Source organism: Micrasema longulum, unplaced genomic scaffold (genome assembly GCF_059751315.1).
Source record: "Micrasema longulum isolate JH-2025_06_02 unplaced genomic scaffold, ASM5975131v1 h1tg000042l, whole genome shotgun sequence".
Taxonomy (NCBI): domain Eukaryota; kingdom Metazoa; phylum Arthropoda; class Insecta; order Trichoptera; family Brachycentridae; genus Micrasema; species Micrasema longulum.
Genome location: NW_028277249.1, coordinates 588,597 through 602,476, shown reverse-complemented (window position 1 = coordinate 602,476; position 13,880 = coordinate 588,597).

The following is a 13,880-nucleotide window of genomic DNA, read 5'->3' as shown; positions in this document are numbered from 1 at the left end:
CATGCAGCTCCTTCTCGTCGGTTGGCGTCTTCGTGACCTTGTTTCTTCGATACTTCCCAGGATTTTTCCAAATTATCAGAGTTCTTTGAGGAAATATCTCGGAAGAACAGCAGGTTTGACGTTTGCTTTCGAAATAATTTGTACTATTTTTTCTTTTCTTTTGCATTCAAATTAGATTACTGTTTATTCTTGTTCGAGAATCTTTTTTAACTTACTGTAATGCTACTGGTAAAAACCTGTTATTGGCTTATTTGGTTTTTGTTTTGTTTTATATAAAGATAAGTATATCTGTTGGTTATCCTAATAAAGAATAAAATGAATAAATTAAGAAGGCAAGGTTAAATACTCATTTATAAAATATCCAGTGTTAATTTTTTAACAAAGTATTTTTTGAAAATATAATGTCTGTAAACTAACTGTAAATCAGGAAAACAAAATTTTTTTTAAGGATCTTTTGATTTTATTAATTGATTTTTTTATCTGAGTTTTTGAATATTTTTAAAATTTTCGATTTTGTTATACGCGGCTAACAAGATTATTTGTTTATTAATAATTTAGATTTACACACTTTCATGTAATGTCTAGTAGCAGAAGACCCGTTGATAGGCAGGCTAACATATGTATTAAATATTTATTTATATATCAAGTTGGGCTAGAATGGTATTCGAACCGCGGACCTTTGAGCCGTGAGTCTAAGACACGAGCCATGGGACCACAACCCGATTCAATGTCTATTGATTCTACAGAGTAATAAATAAAAGTATTCAATAAAATACGGTAAATAGTTTATAAAAAAAATTACTGCTGAAGATTTAAAAATTAAGAAAGAAAACCAAAATTAAAAATCATAATAATTGTCCAAAGATATTTTTTTTCCAATTCAATTTTCAATTATAACATGAAAAACCACAGAGATAGTGCTAAGTAGAAGTGCAGTAAAACTACAATTATCCGAATTAATGGGTACTAGACGTTATCCGGATAGTTGGATTAACTATTAAATTAAGGCAATGTTTTGAAAGAAAAAGCTAAATTTAGCCCAAAATCACTTTTATTATTTTTGAAATAATACAGCGAATTGGATCACATTGAAAACTTACTTAATCTTACATCTCTTGCAAACTTAATTGCTTTGATGAAGAAATGCGCCGGCCGCTAGCGCCCTGTTTTATTTGTTATTGTTACATGTTTATTTTTTATTTCTTTATAACGATCTGATTGGAGTTCAGATAAACGGAGTTCTAGTGAAATTTAATGATACATATACTCTTATACGAGAAGATAATATGGAGATAAGTTTTATGATTAAAATGAAGGTAAAATATCTTATAAAGGGAGTTACGAGACATATTTTGATTTATATTTAAAGTGTTATAGATATCAAAAATAATAATTATGTTTTCGAAAAAAAAATTACGTACGTTGTTTATTTTTTAGGTATTGTATTATTTATGAAGGGTACAGGATATAAAGTTTGAATGACAAAAAAACATTTTTAAGTTTTAAACCTCATGGACTAAAATAATTTATAAATTCATAAATATATATAAAGAAACCTGCTTAGTGTGAATAATCTATAGGGCCTTACTAAAATTAAATTTCGTATAAAGTTACGCCTAAGCAAAGTGTTAGAATACAGATGGTAGTTTATTTCTTATGTCTAGGCGTAAATTAATACCAGGTTTATAGGTAAGGCTCATGGTGTTTATGTGATCTAAAATGGTTTTCTTTAACATGAAATTATCGTTTTATTTTCAGCATTTAACCGACGTCCACTCTTTACTCTCTGTATGCATTTTTTTTCTAGTTCAATTATATTTGATAGTAAAACTTTTACGTCAAATTTTATATAATAGAAATGTGGATCATATAAACTGCCATCTTAGATTTGTTTAAAACATACGAAAATTGACATCCATCCTTTATGTCCTGTACCCTTCATGTACTATCTGTTTTAGATATCACTCAAACTACTGCGTACAAAGATCTACACTAAATGTCTGACTAAATTAACTAGTCTAAACTGACTTCAAAGACCAACTGACTAAAAGCTGTGTATCGGCACTTCCTTCAACCTCCGTATACTTAGCGGATTAGGTTACCTTAAATTAATTATCTTACTACGTGCTTCGTGTACAATCTAATACATCTTGTCTATTCACTAACTCAGGCTTGTATGGTGCATGTATCCGAGGCGGGATGCGTTTAATAGAGCAGACGTCAATGCAGATATCGGGAAATACGGCAAACAGAGCGCATACAACCGCAGATTTGACTGGCAAAAGCCGGTTGTGTGGGCATGCGAGCGTCATGGCCCAAACGTGATCGCGGAGCGAACGAGGGGTGAATTCAGTGCCGCGCATTAGGGGCAAAAGTTGGCAGATTGTGGGTTCTCTAGGATGTACTGGCATTGTAGTCAGGTGCTGTGATAAATTGGCATTTGCTACCATTCATTAGTTCGGAGACTTCTCTACTCTGCTACTCCTCCCGACTCTTAGGTAAACAGTAAAAGTAATGTACGTTAGTGCATGTTATGAATTATATTTTTGTAACATTTTATTTATTCATAATAAGTTATTCTTAAAAATAAATGGTTAAGTATAAACGAAACCAATAAGAAGGCTCTCCGCATTGTAGAGTGCTTTCAATATTTCAATTATATCTATTTTTACATTTACATTACAAAATAGAGTAATCTTAATTCATGTACATAAATATATTTTTTTCCAATATAGATATAAGACCAATTTATAAGATGACGATGTCTATTTAAAAATTTAGTATAATAAATAAAGTATATAGTATAATTAACCGGTTTATAAAATTCAGATTATTTTTACAAAATTTTGTTTTAAAAGTTATCAATTATGACGATAGTTATTATTTATTAGATCATTCACACCTACACAGACAACAAAAAACTTATTAAAAAAATATAAAAAGATTGCTGGTGATAAAATAATGAGGCTGAATAAAAAAAGAGAACATACATTGGAAAAAAATACCTGCATGAAGAAAAAAAAGGAACAATTATACTAGTACGTTTTATTAACAAGTGAGTGATTTTTTTTTGCATCTTAACAGGCCAAGAGAGCCAACCGTGGTAGGCAATAGGCGATGAGGTGTAAAGGTTATAACGCTTGTCACAATCACGGAGGGTTCCGGGTATTTTTCTTGGTGTGATCATACAAAATATTTTTTTCGTAAAAATAAAGTGTTCCGAGCTGCAGTAATCCACCACTAAAGTTAGGATGCAATAATTTGCAATATTTATTTACTTTACCCCTTAGACCGCCATTTCTTTTGTATTTTTATTTTTTCACAAAAAAATAAAAAGACAACACTCTCAATAACTTCTCGAACCTAACTTTCCTTAACATTTTCCAACCTAAAAAAGGATTCAAATAAGTATTATAAATCGTTTTTTGAAACAAATCTTTAATTTCGTATTCGTTACAATGTCCGTTATTCTCATTAACGAAAAGATGTAACCAGTTTATTTTTTTAATTACATGTTTTTTTCATAATTATGATTGACGTTCAATCAAATAGGCTCAAATTATTATAAGAAAATAATAAAACTCAAAGTTTTTATTATTACATAATGGCAAATTAATCGATCCGAGAAAATATTACAAATTCACTTTTTTTGGGTGTCAAATACGTAAAAAGAGCCAAATGCGTAATTTTGACAGTTAAAAAATGCCAGAATTGTCATAAATTGATAATGTACTCATAAAACCCTACTTTGATATTATAACGAAAAACAGTGTACTTGTCCTAAATGTAACTAGTGCTGGATATGTAAATTCATTAAAATTAACAAAAAGTACAAAAAAATACATCATAAAAATCGACTGAAAACTCTTTTTTTTCCAAAAGACACTGTAATCAGACCTTTTATTTACGTATTTACAAGCTTGTATCAAACGAAAAAAAAATTGTCGCAAATCAGTTGAGGGAAAAAAATCCCACTTGTAGCTAAATTTTGGCCGATTTCCACTTTTCGATAAATGTAAAATAAATTCGATCAATTTTCTATCATTTTACACTTATTTCCACGGGCGCACGCATATTCACATGTGAATGTCATGCAAGGTTGTAGATAGGCTCCTTATTATAAATCCCCCGATTCAAATACATTTCAACTGAAAAATTCAGTTAAAGGACACATCAAAGATAATTGAAAACGCTATTCCAAAAAACGTGTCTGAGGTGAGTGGGGTATTTACTCTTTGAAAGAAATTCAATTTGGAGCTTTTAGAGAAAAACTCTGACTTTGATTTTTTTAAATACACGAAAAGTTTCATCAATGGTGCTAGGTTCAAAAGAAATGATATTTACCATGATATATATCATGATATTCATTGATAATTTATATCACTTTATTTCTTGCTGATATCTATCAATGATTTTTATAATTGAGTAGGTGTCTTTGTTTACAGGACATTCCTACGTTTTTCCGAGTTTAACTTTATTTATATTCTCGGCCACCATTAAATCATGTTTGTTTCGTGTTGTGGACCGGAATGTGCATTCACCCAAAGAGCAATAGTATGCAGCAATAGCTGATCGTCGCTTTGGTTCGTTTTTGATCAACAGATCATATTTAATGAAACTCAGTTAAGTGAACGGGGTTTTGAGAAAACCATTATTAATACAATTCAAATGAAAAAATAGGGGTGTTTTAACAATTTTTTTCTTACGTTAATTTACGTCTATTTCGTAAAAAAAAGTTCTTTTTATGCAAGTTTGTATTTTGGTGTGTTATGTTAAAACAAACTTAAGCGACAAGCTCTAGATATATAGTTTTTATCCGTGGGTTTTGTTCAGTCCAAACTTAAAGACAGGCTGGGTTATAAAAAAGACCGCAAAACTTAACGTAAAACTTAAACGTAATTAAAATTAAATACTTTTACTAACATTCTAAAGCCAGACATACTTATTTGAATCAGGTTTGAGATGCATTGGTAATTTATTTATTTAAAAACTTTATATACCTGTCTACCACGCATAAGGTTTTTGGTTCTATTGCTGACATGGTTGAGGTGAAATATTTATTTGAATATGTTTTTTTACACTTTACCCTGGACTGGAAACTGAAGTGTGAGACTGATATTTTTCCTTTTTGTAACAAACATGATCAAGACATGCTCCGATTGGTTTAGTAATGCAGTTCCCTACGCACCATAAGGTGGGGAAAGCGAATGATGGGGATGATTATATACATAAACAATTTACAAACATATGCATAAGGGCGGGCATATTGCCTTAAGGAAATTTCTTCCTACCTACCCAAAATATTAAATTTTTAAAAATTAGTGAGATATAAACATATTGTTGATTTATTCCCATAAAAACCCGTATGACTTTTGATCAGAGACATCTCTACTATATTGAAAAGAGTGTTCAATATTTCAGAAGAGCGTATTGAGCTCTTATGAACAAAAATATTTTTAAAAGACATATTAATTCGTTGACAGCCTTCATATTCCGCATATCCGAAACCTTAGGGCCAATATGACAAAAATGTTTTTCCGGGTCACAATCATTATAAAAAACGCATTGATTTATAAAATAAAAAATATTTATTTTTTGTAAAGATAATAACACAAAATAAAAGTCAACCCCGATAGGATTTCGTGGCGGGGACAATGAAAAATTCAATCCATATGCCGCAAACCCCTATAGGGGTTAATGTTCTGCTGTAATTTTTTTCTCAATAAAAACAGAAGTGTAATAAAAAAGTGAAATGAAAAAATAATAAAGATAACTTCAATGATACGAAATGTTCAACATCGACAACCTTATCGGGGTTAGAGGCAGTCAACGTGTGGAGTACTGGATTTTCCTTATAGGGGGGATCTGAGTAGGAAACTCCTTGATGGTTTTTTGAATATACGACTTTTTTATTATATTTAAATAAAATATTTAATTTTCCTATTTATACATTGTGATGTGTGATATAAAATACGTTTTTTAAAAAAAAATGTTATCTTTATGATTTTATTTGATATTTGTTGTTATCTATATAATATGTCCATGTTGATCAATTGTTTATCCCAACCCAACAATGGTCTTTGGTCTAATGGAGTTGTAACTTATGTCTTAAAAAATATCCAATAAGCCGTAAGTATGTAAATAAATGTGTACTTTTATATTCAATAACTAACTAATCAATATTTTATATAGGTTTAACTTAAAATTAATATTGCACTATTTGTATAAAATAGTTTGATTTTTGTGTAAATATCACGATATATTCGAACCCTGATACTGCGAAACCGAATTTAAAATGTTTTGAACCTATTGAAATCTCTGGTGGTTTGTTCGTTACAAGTGAATAGGGGTCTTGTTTTCTCTTTTTGTTTTATTTTACTGCCCAAAGCAAATTAATTGCGGTCGATTGGTGGTCCTCTCGTAGCGGCAGATCAAATTGGAATTGTTTCATCGAAGTAATAATAATGGCTCAAACAAATGCAAAAAGGACGAGACCCAAACTGTAACATAGCGAGCGTTGGGTTTCCTTTTTTACTATTTTACAAAGTATGATACATTTACCGAAACGATTTATGTTTAAACTAAAACTATCTAGTTTTTTAAGTATCCAAAATGCCGATACAAAAAACATTATTGAAAACGATAGTGAAACTTGGAACATTTTTTTTATAATTTCAAAGAGACGAGTCAAAATTATAAATTTGATAATTAATTTCAATGACTTGGTTTCTTGTGTAATAAGTATTCGTTCTCACGTTTTTATTACCATTGCAGGAGCCAACTTTAGGGTAAAATGCGTGTTTTGTAAAAAAAATACGTGTTTGTTTCTCAGAGTAATAACCTCGCTCAAGTAACAGTCGTCCATACGGAGAAAAGCCATTCTATGATTATTCACCACAAACTTAGCCACATATTACAACTACACAACGGACCGTGTTTACATGGGTTGAGAATTGCAAGAGTAAACTGAAACTGTCTATTACACGTTTGTTGTTAAACTGAAAACCAAACTATAACCAAATCGAAAATTAGAAACGCTTTTGTTCTATGCCATAGAGCCTTAGGGATTCTCTAGAGAATTATTACTCCGGAGGTTTGTTTACTAGTATTTTGTACCATGTTGCAGTCGGAAGTAAGCATATTCACAAAAAAAGACGACGGGCTGAAATAAAACTCAACATGGTTTTCGGCACCACGCACTACAAAAATGACATGGAATGTACCAGTACATAAACACGTATTATTTAAAAAAAAACATACAGTTTACCTTGAAGATGATTTCTGCAATGGTGGCTCAAAACGAATCGAACTGGCCTTACGGTTAAAATGCCAGTCCATGAACCATGAAATATTCTAGTGTAAAAACAACTTTTTAAATAAATATTTAATTTCAACCATGTCGTGAATCGAACCCGAGACCTCTTGCATAGTAGGCAAACGCGCTGACCACTAGACCATGAAGCCAATATTAAAACACTCCTTTTCAATTCGACAAAGGTTTAACTTTTTACAAGGGAATAAAACTATTTGAAGAAATGCCAGAAAGCATAAAAAATGAAATTAATGTAAATATATTTAAAATTAAATGTAAAAAGTATATATGTGAAAAATATTAGGTAGTATATAGTGTAAATAGTGAATATAATTAATGAAAATGTACATATGAAACAGTTAATATTATAAATTAGGATATTAAGTGTATAATAGTGATAAATAATGTTAGAATAAGTATAGATGTAAATATTGTGTTGTAAATATATATTAGACTATGTTACATAGAACTAAATAAATATATAAAAAAAAAAAATAATGTTATTTTTCACTTGTTAAATAGATGTTTTCACAAAAAAAAAATAAACTGTATAATCTCTCAGCTACATAACATAATCTTAAAACGTTTAGATTATTTTGCAAATCAACTTTAATCCTAAAACAAGTAACTACTATGAATATATTTCACATTGTGGCGCCTCCGTCATAGACAATCCTCAAGGACCTACCGAGGAGCGAAACCACGCAAGCAAACGCAGCTCGTTAAGTTACCAGCCTGCGGTTCGATACCCAGCCGGAAGTAGAGGGAGACAAGAACAAAGGCTATAAAAGGCGCGAAGTTCAAGGCCCGTTCTTCTCTCCTTGTCCGAAATTTAACTGCAGTGCTTCCTCACATTTTATTATTATAATTAGTCTTCTATAAAACACGTGTTAGATATTAATTGGAATTAAGTTAGATTTTATTGAATGTGTAATAAAATATCTTTGTATTACACGCCAGTTTCTTATAAAATAAATAGTGTTATCCATGTAAGTAAGCCGTTCTTATTTCTTGTGTGGTAATATATATGTGAATCCTTTTCCCCGCCACCTTCTGAAAAGAACGTAGTAGGGTGTTGAGCGAGAGGTCATAAGGTACCGACGGGACCGCTTGCAGGCTCCAGCAGGGACGCGAGGCCCCGAGCGGATGGATGCAGGTAAAAAGGAAGAAAGCCTAATCCTACCTCACGCACACGCCCGTGAGTATAAAAGTTACACACAGCGTGTACAGAGAGACCCCGACAGGTAAGCAAAACGCCACACACACCCACAACTGGTGACCCCGACGTGGCTGGGTATCGAACCGCAGGCTGGTAACTTAACGAACTGCGTTCGCTTGCGTGGTTTCGCTCCTCGGTAGGTCCTTGAGGATTGTCTATGACGGAGGCGCCACAACATAAATAACTACTTATACAAAAGTTATATATTGATTAATTTGGTGTTTAGATTGTAGAACTCCATATTTAAACTTACAATATTAAAAATCAAACACTGATTTGAGTTTACTGAACACTTTATTTTATTTTTACAAATATAAAAAATATGAAAACAAAATTTTTGTGACAATTGTTTCGCCTTGTTAGAGCATTTTCAAACGAATGTGTAGATAAGATGGATTGAATGTCCTTATAAAGTTATTTAATTGAAGGTACTTAAGTAGAAAATAAAAATAATCTTATGAACTAAAGCATGTACATTAATCGTAATTGAGGGAAAAACCAATGGTTAAGAGCGAGGCTGAGTGTTAAATGGGTAATGGGGAATTTAGGTATTTATATTTGAATTTCGGAAAAAATATAACAAAGTAAGTATTTACTGACATACATGTGTGTATTGTGAGATAATTAATGAAGCTTTATAGTTTTATAACTTTGAATAATTGGTGTCAAAAAAATATTAATAATATTAAAATAGGTTACTGTTTATTTTTATTTTAAAACTTGATTGAAATATTATGAAGAAATTTATCTAAAAATAAATGTTTTATTATACAATATTTCTATTTTAAAGAATTTTTTACCAACATATATAAATGCAATTGAAACATGATTCATATATTAATTACGCATCATATAAGCGTGTACAAAAAGGAACAAAGTAAATAATAACAGTTAATTTAAATATGTTTAATAGTGGTGAAGATATAAGGTTGGTTTGTTCATTTATTATTGAAAAATTATGATAATTGAGATATTTATTAATTTCTAGTATATTAAGTTTACGCCTTTTGCTTTCAACATGTAATGGAATCGGTTTATTTGAGATATTAATTTTATGATTATTTTCAATTAAGTGATTGGCCAATTGAGAATCTTGTTTTTTTTTTTTTTAAAGGATCTTATGTGTTCTGAATATCTAGTTTAAAAAGTGCGCTTAGTTTGCCCCACATTTTTTTTGTTGTTTTTTTTGTTTTTCCCTCGATTATGATTAATGTAGATGCTATAGTTCATAATATTATTTTTATTTTCTACTTAAGTACCTTGAATTATATAACTATATAAGGACATTCAATCTATCTAATATTCACATTCACACCCTAACAAGGCGAAACAATTGTCACGAAATTTTTGTTTTTAAATTTGTAAAAATAAAATTAAGTGTTCAGTAGACTCAAACAGGGTTTGATTTCTAATATTATAAGTTTAAAGTGATATAAATATTTATTTGTTAAAAATCAATTTAGATCTGTCAAAAATTTAGCCATTCTCGAGAGCCGTTTTCAAAACAAGTACTTTTTTGTCACCGCTAAATAGAACTTAGCCGTCGACTTAATCCAAATTTGAAATCATTATTATTTTTCCTCTATCTGTACCTTATAATGCATATCTTGATCACGCAGACATCAAAATAAAATAATAATCAACACGATTTGATTGAATTTGTATTATTAATCAAACATAAACTTACCTACAAATATACGCCACGACTTTTGTTGTAGTTGCAGTTCGGTGTAGACGTGGCGTGATTACGAAATTCGTATTTCGCCATGTGTATAATATAATGTTGTAGATCACTGAATTTGATACTGAAATATTAAAAAATCAATAATGATTGTACGGAAATTATAAGTGCAGTGTTCAAAGTGAAAACAAGTGTTAAGTGTGTAATTTTAAGTAGTTAAAGTCCATTTAAATGTTACAAATTAGGGACAACCGAATAACCTTTTTTTAAATCACAGCGCTGACACGGCATCTGACAGATAACTTTTTGATTGCTCGAATGCTCCGAAAATGCGAGTGAGTAAATATTTTTTTTATTTCGTATGTATTATTTCTTCCATACTATTTCTTTTTTGTACTACTTTTTTGCATTACTAATTTGGTTATAATATATTTTAACAACTTCCTGATGATATATATTTTTTTCTACAGATCGGTTATGTTTTATTCATCACAAAAGAATAGCCACTATGTTTTCAGGCGTAAGTATAGCCTGTGAGCTCGCCAATACATGACAGATGACATTAACATAACCATAGAAAAACATAGCCGTTGAGCTCTCAGAAGTAAAGCAACGTGAATGCAGCAATGCTTGAACTACATGTCAATAATATTCTAATAATAAATAATATTATTTGGCCATACGGAACTTTAAAGCACACCTTGGTTTAATTACTAATAGTATTTTATCGGTTAGGTAGGTGTATTTAAAAAAAATGTTGGGTACCTGAAAAAAGCACAAATAATTATTTTTTTGTAAATGATGTCAGTGGCGACACTCAGAGAGTGGCTTTGTGACGTTTTGACATTTTTTTATAAGAAATTCATGGCGTAGCCGAAATACTGTTATAAAAACGAGGATGTTTTTGTTGATTGACGTTAGCAGGCGCTACCCAGGGGCGACTTTGTGACGTGAGAAATTATTTAAAAAAAGGGATTTATGGCGTAGCCGAAATATTGTAATTAAAACGAGGATGTTTTTGTTGATTGACGTTAGCAGGCGCTACCCAGGGGCGACTTTGTGACGTGAGAAATTATTTTAAAAAAGGGATTTATAGCGTAGCCGAAATATTGTAATTAAAACGAGGATGTTTTTGTTGATTGACGTTAGCAGGCGCTACCCAGGGGCGACTTTGTGACGTGAGAAATTATTTAAAAAAAGGGATTTATGGCGTAGCCGAAATATTGTAATTAAAACGAGGATGTTTTTGTTGATTGACGTTAGCAGGCGCTACCCAGGGGCGACTTCATGACGTGATGAAATTATTAATTTAAATATTTTTTTTCATTTTACATAGCGTAGCCGAGATAAGAAATTGCGTGGTGTTTCGAAATTTAACCGTGTAGGTAGCCGCCTAGTTACAATATTATTTTTGTATTTGTATAACTCCTGTTTTATAATGTTTATGTATTTATCGCTATAAGAATTAAACTAAAGATAGTTTTTACTTTTAATCGCTATCCGTTTTTTAAATTATGTTTGTAACACTCAGTAATATTTATTTTTCAAGTATTCAATGTTATTTTTGCATTTTAATTAATATTGTTAATATAAAGCGTATTTTTATTTATTCGAATTTACTAGACTGTTTTTATTACAAAAAATAAAAATGCATATTTCTCTATGTATTTTTCTGTTATAAACAATCTATTAAAATAATACACATCAAATTTCCATTGTCTGTTGATTTTATTTGCAATCTTCTTTTTTTTCGATGGTTAAAACTCTAGGAAATTCAAAGACAATAATTTTTTTACTGTCATATATTGGCGAGCTCACACGCTATACATAGCCCTGTTTTCAGTGTCCAATTCTTCGAATACTCCATTTTTTTATTTTTTTATTCATTACCATATGCTTTATTAAGTGAATTCATACATCTTAAGAACTAATATAAACTTTTATCAACATAACTTTTTTTTTTTTAATTTCTCAAGAACGTATTTTTTTAAACTTATTTGAAATAATTCAATTCCTTTATTTATTTTATCTCTTGTGGTAACTCACCATACAGCTTCAATCCCCTGTAAAATGAGTTTTGAGATTATGTTTTTCTCCTCGTTGGTAATCTTATCTTTTTTTTATCCTTTGTTTCAAATGTATCACATTTTTGGTATAATTTTATTTTTGTTTTTATTGTTTTACTCATTTCCTTAATTATTTAATGCATTAAAATTGCTTTATTATATTTCAAATGCTGCTTTACTGTGAGAAAGCTAATTTTTGTGCATTTTTTAAACATAAGCATAAATATTTCTTTTGATTTTAATCCTCATCGACTTTATTGGAAGGATTTGGATATATTTAATTTATTTTTTATTAGGTAAAAAAACAATGGAAGAACCGTAATTTATGCATGATTGTTTTAAGGATAAGAGCACTATTCTTTATATCTATTACATTTCGCAATCTTCCTTTAAATGATTTTTTTGTTTTGTTACATCTTAAGAACCTGCTTTGAAATTCAAAAATTTATCTAAGTAAACTCTGAGTTACTTTGTTTCATCCACATAATTAATGTTTGTTATATCAATATTCATATTGAATCCCTGGGGTATATTTGCTCTCCCAATATTCGTATATCTTATTTTAGCGATATTTAATTTTGATTTATTCACTTTTTACCATTTCGATATATTTCCTAAATTGTTATTTTAATTTATTATCGTTGTATCATAAATTTATCTTGATATGTAAACTAGTGCATCATCTGCAAAAAGTTGGATCTAACAATATTTAAGAAATTCAGCAATGTCATTTATATATACGATAAATAATATTGGCCCTAGCATTGAGCCTCGGGATACTCCTATATTATTTTCTTTTGCATTTGAAATAATATTTTTAAATTTTGTTAAATGAAATCTTTTACTTAAGTACCTTTAAAACCAATTAAAGGCATTTCCTCTTATTCCGATCAATTAATTTTTTTCTACTATTCTTATTCTATAGTCTCAAATGCTCTTTTAAAATCTAGAAAAACCACCCATACATATTTATTTTGGTCAATTTCTTCTTCACAGTCATTAATTACTGTATTTATTGATTTCCTCACGGACGTTGTCCAATTATACAATTTACAATAATATAACAACATAAGAATGGTTGAAAACAATTTTAAAAAAGAAAAAAAACATAGACATACATAGAAACATCAATTATAAGATCTGAAATATTTATTTAGTGCTCGTTTAAATCTTTCAAATTTAATACAAAAAACGTCCAGATCTTGTCTTGAGTTAACAATACGACAAAGACGGGCCGGGCTATTGGAGAATTAAGGCCATGGTTTGTTCTTTGCTGATCTATGAACAGTACTTCATTGTTTCTTAACCTACGAGTAGGAATATGGAATTTTACTTGTCCCAGTAATGGTGGCACATTGATTATACCATTTAGTATGCCGAACGTTTAGATGGGGTCAATATTAGTTCTAGGTTTTTTTAGACTAGAAATATTTAACATTTACTCTATATCAGCATAAGAATAATACGTTCTCTCTAGTTCAAACATCCACGCTACTTTTTGACGCAAGCGATGTTGGACTGATTCAATGTGATTAATGCGATTTATATAGAATGGTGACCAAACCACGGAGGCAAATTCTAGAAAAAGGCGTTCGCCATGAG